Below are 9464 nucleotides of genomic sequence, written 5' to 3' on the forward strand. Positions count from 1 at the left end.
AGGTCTGATTTTTGGTATATAGGGATAACTCAGCAATACAATTTTTTTGACAAAATGACACGTGACCACGGTGACCTTAGACCTCAAATATACATATTTGTCAATAATTCAGTAACCAAAAGTGCTACACCCTTCATGTATGGTATGATGAAACACCTTATAAAGCCACATATTAAACCTCATTAATTATGTGCATATCTAATTTTGAGCGAGCCAATAGAGCTAGAGGTCTGATTTTTGGTATATAGGGATAACTTAGCAATACAATTTTTTTGACAAAATGTCACGTGACCTCGATGACCTTTAACCTCAAATATATATATTTGTCCATAACTCAGTAACCACAAGTGCTACACCCTTCATGTATGGTATGATGGGACACCTTATGATGCCACATATTGTACCTCATTAATTATGCGCATGTCTAATTTTGAGCGAGCCAATAGAGCTAGAGGTCTGATTTTTGGTATATAGGGATAACTTAGCAATACAATTTTTTTGACAAAATGTCACATGACTCGGTGACCTCTGACCTCAAATATACATATTTGTCCATAACTCAGTAACCACAAGTGCTACACCCTTCATATTTGGTATGATTGGACACCTTATGACACCACATACTGTACCTCATTAATTATGCACATATCTCATTCCGAGCAAGCCAATAGAGCTGGATGTCTGATTTTTGGTATATAAGGATAACTATAGGAGAGAAATTTTTTGACCAAATGTCATGTGACCTTGATGACCTTTTACCTAAAATATATGTTTATGTCAATAAATAAGTAACCACAAGTGCTATGTCCTTTGTATTTAGTAGGATGGGAGACCTTATGACACCACATACTGTACCTCATTAAATATGCACACATCTAATTCTGTGCTAGCGGATAGAGCTAGAGGTCTGATTTTTTGGCATATAGGGATTATATTAGCAATATAATTGATTTTCAAAATGTCATGTGACCTCGATGACCTTTGACCTTGGTTATACATATATATGCATAACTCAGTAACCACAAGTTCTATACCCTCCGATTTTGACAGGATATTAGACCTTAAGATGTCACATCTTGTACCTCATTTATCATGCGCATATGTATTTCTTGGCTGGCCAATACTGCTAGAGGTCTGATCTTTTTTCCTGATTTAGAACCATAACTTAGAAATGCTTCATGTGTTTCAAATTGGGAACAACGACCTATGTGCCCATAGAGCTCAACATATACACTCCGGTGATACTTCTTAATGACCACATTTCCCTGCCCCATCAAGACTAATACTCCTATTACAAGTGGGGACTATGTCATTGTCAATGACTTGTTGAGTTATTAACTCAAAGTGGTTGTATCACAGTATTCGATATTTCTAATTCTGTATTTTTTCCAAAGTAGAATCATGCACCAATCTTTACAAAAACTTTTTAAATGTTACACTGTTCACATGCACACACATAAAAATCCTTTCAATACACTTCTCTGAAGTTTCATCGTATATGTTTATGCCTGAACTCAGAATGTGTGGTTCCAATGTATGTACATATGTAGATGTTAAATTATTTCTTTATTTCTTCATTCATTTGTCCATCAGATACCTGTCAGTGTAACGGTCATCAGGAACAAAGAGCTCATTCACCTTGGAATAACACCACAGCCATGGTCAGGGAGGGGTCTATTTGGGTAAGTTCCATTACATCTTGTGAGTTCTAAATGTCCATAGAAAGTTGAACTTTTGAGGACCAAAGACCTCCTATCAAAATTTTGACATATTACGATGGGGAAGTCACATCCCGCCATTTAAAGGTAATCAGAGGATTAAAGTTGACAATAGATGGTTAATCCAGTATTCAAATGGAGCAGGGTACAAGCAACCCCATATGTGCAAACATGCATAGAAATACAATTGTATTTGCATGTGTGCTGATACACACGGGTTCATGTGATCTCTTTTGTGTACGGAGTCTGTAGAACACATGGAGTTCTTTTCCTTACAGAGTAGAACCATTAGCAGGTTGAATATAAATGTTAAAAAATACCGTCGATGACGCTGTACCTTCTCTAATGTGTGGCCAGGTCAGGTAATTGGTTGTTGGCATGGAGTTGTTGGTAAATAGTTGATGATGTAGGGGCATGAGGTGGGATATGGACCCAAAGAACCCAAAAGATGATTAAATACATCAATCAAAAAAATTCTAAGCTACAGTATAAACTGCCTGAAGATAGTTCAATGTGGGAAAAAGTTAAATAATTCAGAAATAAGAATTCACAGTCCAAAATAGTAATGACGCACTTCCTTACTGACCTGAGTGCATGTGAAATACACAACCTGGCATCTGTAAATTAAATGTATACCAAGTGATCATTTTAAGTCACTTTTAACTGTTTTTAATGGATTTTCCAAAGAGTCATGTGAAAATGATGAAAAAACGCTTATCTGTCTTGTGTTTGTATAACCTCATGGCTGATATTGTCATAGTATTGAAAAAAAATTGAAAGTGAAGAAATTACTTTTTTTAATAGGCATATTTTCCTTGAAATACATGACCGTGTAAAGAATATATGCTAAAAGTGTTTAAGAGTAAATTTCTTTTTAAAAAATAATTTAATCTGTGACCAAAGGATTTTTATTCGTTGAGTTTACAAATTCAAACATTGCAATTTGTTCAATCATCTTGTGCAGTGCAAAATTTATAAAATGACTGAAAAACAAAAAAATTGGCAGAATTACAGTCTTTGTGATGTAAAATTATGGGTTGACATCACGATAACTGTTAATCTGTTTGAAGTACTAATATACTATAATTTAAAAAAGAAAAGTTCATGCAGAAACGGTAAAATATATTGTCAGCAATGTAGTGTTAATTTTGACTTAATTATTTACATCAAAAGATGCCTTTGCTGGATACCAAATATATAGGGCGAAATATTAAAATCAGCCATGTTCAGCAAAATCCACACAACAGCATTGATCCTTTTCTAATTTCATTTGATTTGCTTATGTTATCCTTGTATGACAGTCAGTACAATATGGAACTTGAACACAACACAGTGAATAAGTATGCTGTAAATGAAATGGTGTGGCTGCATCCACATGCAGCAATAGGAGTGCCTTTGTCTCTCACCCCTCATTTCCAACCTGTCCCATCTCTGAAAAAATAGTTTGGTCTTATATTTATAATGTTAATAATTTCTGTATTTGTTAAAATGTGCGCATCTCAAAAACTTTTGATCATAAACATTTTCATTGTTTTTTATAGCTGACCAGTCAGTTAACCTGTTTATATTGAATAATTGCGCATTTTTCCCGCAGTATTTGACATTTTCTGAATACCTTCTTATTCAGTTTGTCATTTTCTAAAAGTTTAAATGCTCCATTGTGTGGTCAAGCTTTCCACAAGCATTAAATGTGGTACTTCATATAGGAGGGTCTGCCTCTAGAGGGCGGGCATCATGAATAGTGTTTGTTGGTTAATTCTTCCACCTAAACTTCTGATTGTACTGTAAACATTGAACATGGCCGACGTCCGATTTTCCTGTCTAAAACTTTCACTCATTTTCGTTCATATGACTCTGAAACTCCAGGAAACGATTGGGAAGAAAGGGTTATCTTGAAATATTGAGGTACTCGCCGATATTTTGCAAAATTAAATGAGAAAAAATGCAAGGAAAATGCCGACAGGTTTACACAATGACAGTTTTCAGACTCGGAGGCATATGATCATCTCTGCAGATTAGCAACAGGCCAAGATCACGTGAGGCCATGATGGGATATCCACGCAACTCAGTACCAAACACTAGCGCTCACAGAGTGAGCAAACACAAAGTGAGTACCCCTTACGTCAGCTCAGTAGTCTGTAATAGATTGTAGTCAACTAAGAAACCTTGGAGAAAGGCTTAACACTGTGGCTATGCCGCTAAGTCCCTTTTCATTTTTGTCATAGCTCAAAATCGTTCTCCCACACCTCAACCTGAGCCATGAACACCCCCACCAGTTTATGATATGACCCATCACAATGGCATGACGTCAACGGATCTTGACAGACGGAAGTCTTGACAGACGGAAGTACTTGACAGCAGCATACTGGTTTTCAACTCTAATACCTTCTCTGTCTATAAATAGACACGAGAAGGTAAAAACACTTCCTATCCATTAGCTCTCTCAAAGGTTCTATTTATATGGTACTGGTCGTCTAATGCCCCTGAAAGCATGAATATATCTGTCTTCAGTGTTGAAATGTCAAAACCATGTATATTGTTGTCCTGTCGTTTGAACTTTAATTCTCATAGTATACTGTATTTTCAGACCTGACTGGCAGAGAATGACCTTCAACAAACTTCGAAATGATAAACAGAATTTTGATTTCTGTACATAACTGAATGCAAATTTACTTATTTCAGATGTAACATTGTACCATTGGGTTCATAGTGGGTAACTGTGAGAAGTTTGAAGATTGCTGCATCATCTCTTTGTTCTCAAAAACACTAGTTCTATCAATAATTTTACCTCTTGATATGGGATATTTGGTTTTTACTCAATCTGATTAAAATCTGATGTAGAGTAAGGCGACGTCTGTACTTTGGCGGTATTCTCTTGCTGTCTATTCTCTTGCTGTCTATTTGCCTCTCACTAGTGAGAGGCGACAGCAAGAGAGCAGTCCGCCCAAGTACAGATGTCGCCGTACTGTACATCAGATTTTAATCAGATTGGTTTTTACTATAATATTTGAACTGTCAAATACATTATTTGGTTTGAGACATTGCTGTACAGACGTGTTATTTGACAGGCATTATCGAGAAATAAAGACTACAACATACCGTTACCAAAGTTGTGATGTTCTCGTTTGTTGATCTATTCCAAAATTGATCCTTTAATTGATCTATTCTATATCCCACCAGGAAATTTGTCTCAGTTGCAAAACTTCAGCTTGGACGTGAAACATTTTTGTAAGCAAGTGTTAGACTACTTGAATCAAAACACAGGTTGATGTGACATCATAGCCCTCAACTTCTGCAGTAAGATGTGGAGACATCAGCTTAACCTCGACCATACATGAAATTCTGGCACAACACCACTAAGGGCGCTAGCCTATTTCAATCACTCACCAAAACTCTAAAACTTACTTTCAGGAAAATGAGGTCAGTGTTCAACGTGGCTTTGATCGAATATCAGTCAATACGGGTTATTTAGCTCAATGTTACTGCAGTTGTGTATGGGAAATTAATCACAGCTTTGTAACGATTACCATAATTGTACATCACACAGACGAGAAGTGAGGTTTAGACATCCTTTAGTGAATTTACAATTGAAAGGCAAGTTTCCATGTTAGTTAACTCACACACAATTCTGGAAATTCTCAGAGAGAAAATAAACATGCTATAGTACAATACTAGAGGTCATTTGAGTGATGAAGGTGTGTATTGAGACATTAAACAAAACTGTATGGAAATGTTAAGTGGAAAAGTAGAAAATATGAGCTAAACAAGTCATCGTTGATGACACAGTCCCCACTTGTTAATGGGTACTTTGATTACATGTCCTCAGAGAGGATAGAGTCCTCTTCATTAGGTCTGTGATAAAAATACTTTTGAATAAATTCGCTTGATACATGTCTGAGTTGTAGTTCAGGACATGAAAAAATCGTAATAAAATGGCCACATGTCGGCCATATTGGATCGTATCACAAAACAAATCGATGTGCATATGTATGACATAGGTCAATGTCCTTGTACCAAGTTTGAATAAAATCCGTTGAGATATGCCTGAGTTATGGCTCTGTACATGAAAAAATCGTAACAAAATGGCCGTACGGCAGCCATATTGGATCGTATCACATGAAAAATTGACGTGCATATCTATGACATTGGTCAATGTCCTTGTACCAACTTTGAATAAAATCAGTTGAAACATGCCTGAGTAATGGCTCTGTACATGAAAAAATCGTCATAAAATGGCCGCCTGGCGGCCGTATTGAATTGTATCACAAAACAAATCAACGTGAATATGTATGACATTGGTCAATGTCCTTGTACTAAGTTTGAATAAAATCCGTTGAGATATGCCTGAGTTATGGCTCTGTACATGAAAAAAATCGTTACAAAATGGCCGCGCACGGCGGCCATATTAGATCGTATCACATGAAAAATTGACGTGCATATATATGACATTGGTCAATGTCCTTGTACCAACTCTGAATAAAATCAGTTAAAACATGCCTGAGTAATGGCTTTGTACATGAAAAAATCGTAATAAAATGGCCGCCTGGCGGCCATATTGAATCGTATCACAAAATGAATCAACGTGAATATGTATGACATAGGTCAATGTCCTTGTACAAAGTTTGAATAAAATCGGTTGAGATATGCCTGAATTATGGCTCTGTACATGAAAAAATCGTAACAAAATGGCCGCCTGGCGGCCATATTGGATCGTATCACAAAACAAATTGATGTGCATATCTATGACATTGGTCAATGTCCTTGTACCAGTTTTGAATAAAATCGGTTCAAACATGTCTGAGTTATGGCTCTGTACATGAAAAAATCATAATAAAATGGCCGCCTGGCAGCCATATTGGATCGTATCAAAAAACAAATTGACGTGCATCTGTATGACATATGAAGTAATCCTTGTACCAAGTTTGAATGAAATCGCTCCAGGCATCTCTGAGATATCTGCGTGAACGGACGGACGGACGGACGGACGGACGCACGCACGCACGCACACGACGCACGGACATGACCAAACCTATAAGTCCCCCCGGACGGTGTCCGTGGGGACTAAAAAATAGTGACAACATCACTGTTCGCTCCCATATAGTTATCAAAACAAGTCAACAATTGTATGAAACATGGACATACATATAGACAGACTGACATACACAGACTGGCACAGAGTGATGACATTGACCCCAAGTGTGCCTTGGCCCATGGAGAGTGATAAAGATATAACAAACAGCTGAATGTAATGATAAAATAGTTAAGTATAGGCCTATACAGGCACTGAAGGTGAATATGTTACAGCAATTTGAATAGTTTCTTTTCCTTTTCTACTTCTGTGATAATATTTAAGACAATCAATCTGCAAGGCAGTTTATGTATTGACAAATATGTTATCTTTTACAAGCACACAGTAAACTGTTCTTGATTTTTCATTTACAATATTTGACATAGACTGAAATACATGACATGCAACCAATGCTTACACTTTGCCTATACACCAGATACATGGAGAAATTTCAACATACAATCATCAACTCAGAAACCCTACAGGAAAAAGTAAACATTGTTTTCTTCCAGAACAGCTGGTACATCCACATCTGGAACAACTTACAAACTTAACCAATTACACAAGGATGATGACACAAGAGATAAAGTTAAACTGTGATGAACTTGACTATTCCTTTCAAATCCTTACCTAACTTGACATACACTGCATGGTTAATTGTGCACAAAAATACATTGGGGTGGACCATTTGATAAGGGATGGCGTCTGGAAGATCGATGAGACCTGTACATTATCTTTTTTATCCGATCCATTGTACATTCTTTTTTCCCCCACTCTCTCACCTTTTCTTTTTGTCAAACCTTCTCTGGCTGAATTTTGTTATTGGCATTTGTTAGGAATTTTTTCAAAATCTGCCAGGATTTTTTTGCCGCATTTCAACACCAAATACAGTTTACCATATCAAATGCTTACTAAATCACCACATTATATACTCTTAGTTCCAGTAGGTATAAAATTACCAAAAAAAATCTTAAAAATACAAAATGAAAGATATCCCAGTAAAACTGAAAGTTTCGCAAAGTTGCCCCAAAAATTCAAAATTCCGGATTTCAACTTAATTTCAATATATCTTATTAACAAAAACCCTAAGGACCGGTTTGCTAAATATCAAAGCAATCAGACTGGTAAATTTTGAGAAACAAATTTTTTGACCAAAAATGAGAAAAATTGCCCCCAAAATACAAAATTGCAGATTTCATCCTAATTTTAAATATATATAATCAACATAAACCCTAGGAACCTGGTACACTAGATATCAAAGCTACCAGATCAGAAGTTTTTGGAGAAAAATTTTTTGACCAAAAAAGGCAAAAATTGCCCCAAAAATAAAAAAAATTGCCAGTTTCAACATACCTTCAATACATTATATTGAGATTAATCTTAGATACCTGTATACCAAATACATGTATCAAAGCTATCAAATCAGCAGTTTTTGGATTAAAAGAATTTTTATCATAAATTGGGAAAATTGCCCAAAATTACAAATATGACAATATCAATACAATTTGTACAAGCATGACTGAAGTCATTCTGAGGAACATGAATATTAAGTTTCATAGCATTCAGACGAGCGATTTAAGAAAACAAGATTTTTTGACTAAAAACGGAAAAAATACCCTAAAAAATACAAACTTGCAAATTTCATCCCAATTTTCGCACAATAATTTAGAATACCTAAAGAAATCTGCATACTAAGTTTCAACCAAATCTGACCAATGCTTACTGAGTTTTAGCATTTGTAGGATTTTTCCTTTTTTCCCCCTCATTTGCATATTTTTGGCACTGACATGTTCATTTGAACAAATTCACATCTCCACCCCTAGGTGCACCTGTACACCAAATACTAGGACAGAAGGTGCTACGGTTTAGGAGTTTTTGATTCGGACGGACTAACAGACATACATACATACTTACATACATACACACAGACGCCATTTTTCCACCTTATACGAATACCTCCCATTTGCATATATACATATGCATATATGGGAGCGTAAAAAGTAGATAACAGAGATGGATAATTTTCGTATTTACTGACAAGATCAAATAGAAGAATAGGTACACTGTGGCAGAAGTGAAGATTCATTCTTTTTGACAGACACTTGGCGCCAGCAAGTGTTGGTGGTTATATATGTACAACCAGGATTTATAAATCAACCAGAATATGACATGTTGTATCTCCTTCATTTTATTACTAAAATGAAATTAAATTGAAAGATGAAAATCTACACAACCTGTAATGTATACAAAATTTCAAATACAAGTTTTGCAACTATTTCTACACTCAATCAATGTTACCTGTGAGCAGGTCTTGTTGGCCACTCTTTTGGTATATTTTGCTTTGACAGGGAACTTCTGACTCATCCATCTCCTTAATGAGTGGTGAGTACACTATCAAATATTAAAATTCATCCCTAGAACAAAAGCAGGACATGAGGACATGTTCAAAAAACTTTTCATATCAAAGACAATATACCATTAACTGCTATTCATGTTTCTCCAATAGGAAAAAATAAGCAATGGAAGATATTTCTAAAAACAGTTCTCTTCGCTGTAAAGTACACATAACAGGGAAAAATGTTCGACATTTTTTCTTGTAGACAGATCACATAATGCACTCATGTATTGCATGCCATGATTATAATTATAAATTCACTTGTGCATTTTGTTCTTACAAA

The 9464-nt window shown here is 35.8% G+C and overlaps 1 long non-coding RNA gene across 1 annotated transcript; it reads left to right on the forward strand.

Annotated features, from left to right (window-relative positions):
• Positions 1-1493: 1493 nt before the first annotated feature.
• On the forward strand, positions 1494-4799 carry LOC139151545 (uncharacterized). The gene is made up of 3 exons (XR_011556452.1): positions 1494-1682; positions 3733-3825; positions 4401-4799. It is a non-coding gene; the product is annotated as an uncharacterized lncRNA (long non-coding RNA).
• Positions 4800-9464: the final 4665 nt, after the last annotated feature.

The sequence above is a fragment of the Ptychodera flava genome, chromosome 15 (assembly GCF_041260155.1).
Source record: "Ptychodera flava strain L36383 chromosome 15, AS_Pfla_20210202, whole genome shotgun sequence".
In the NCBI taxonomy this organism is placed as follows: Eukaryota; Metazoa; Hemichordata; class Enteropneusta; family Ptychoderidae; genus Ptychodera; species Ptychodera flava.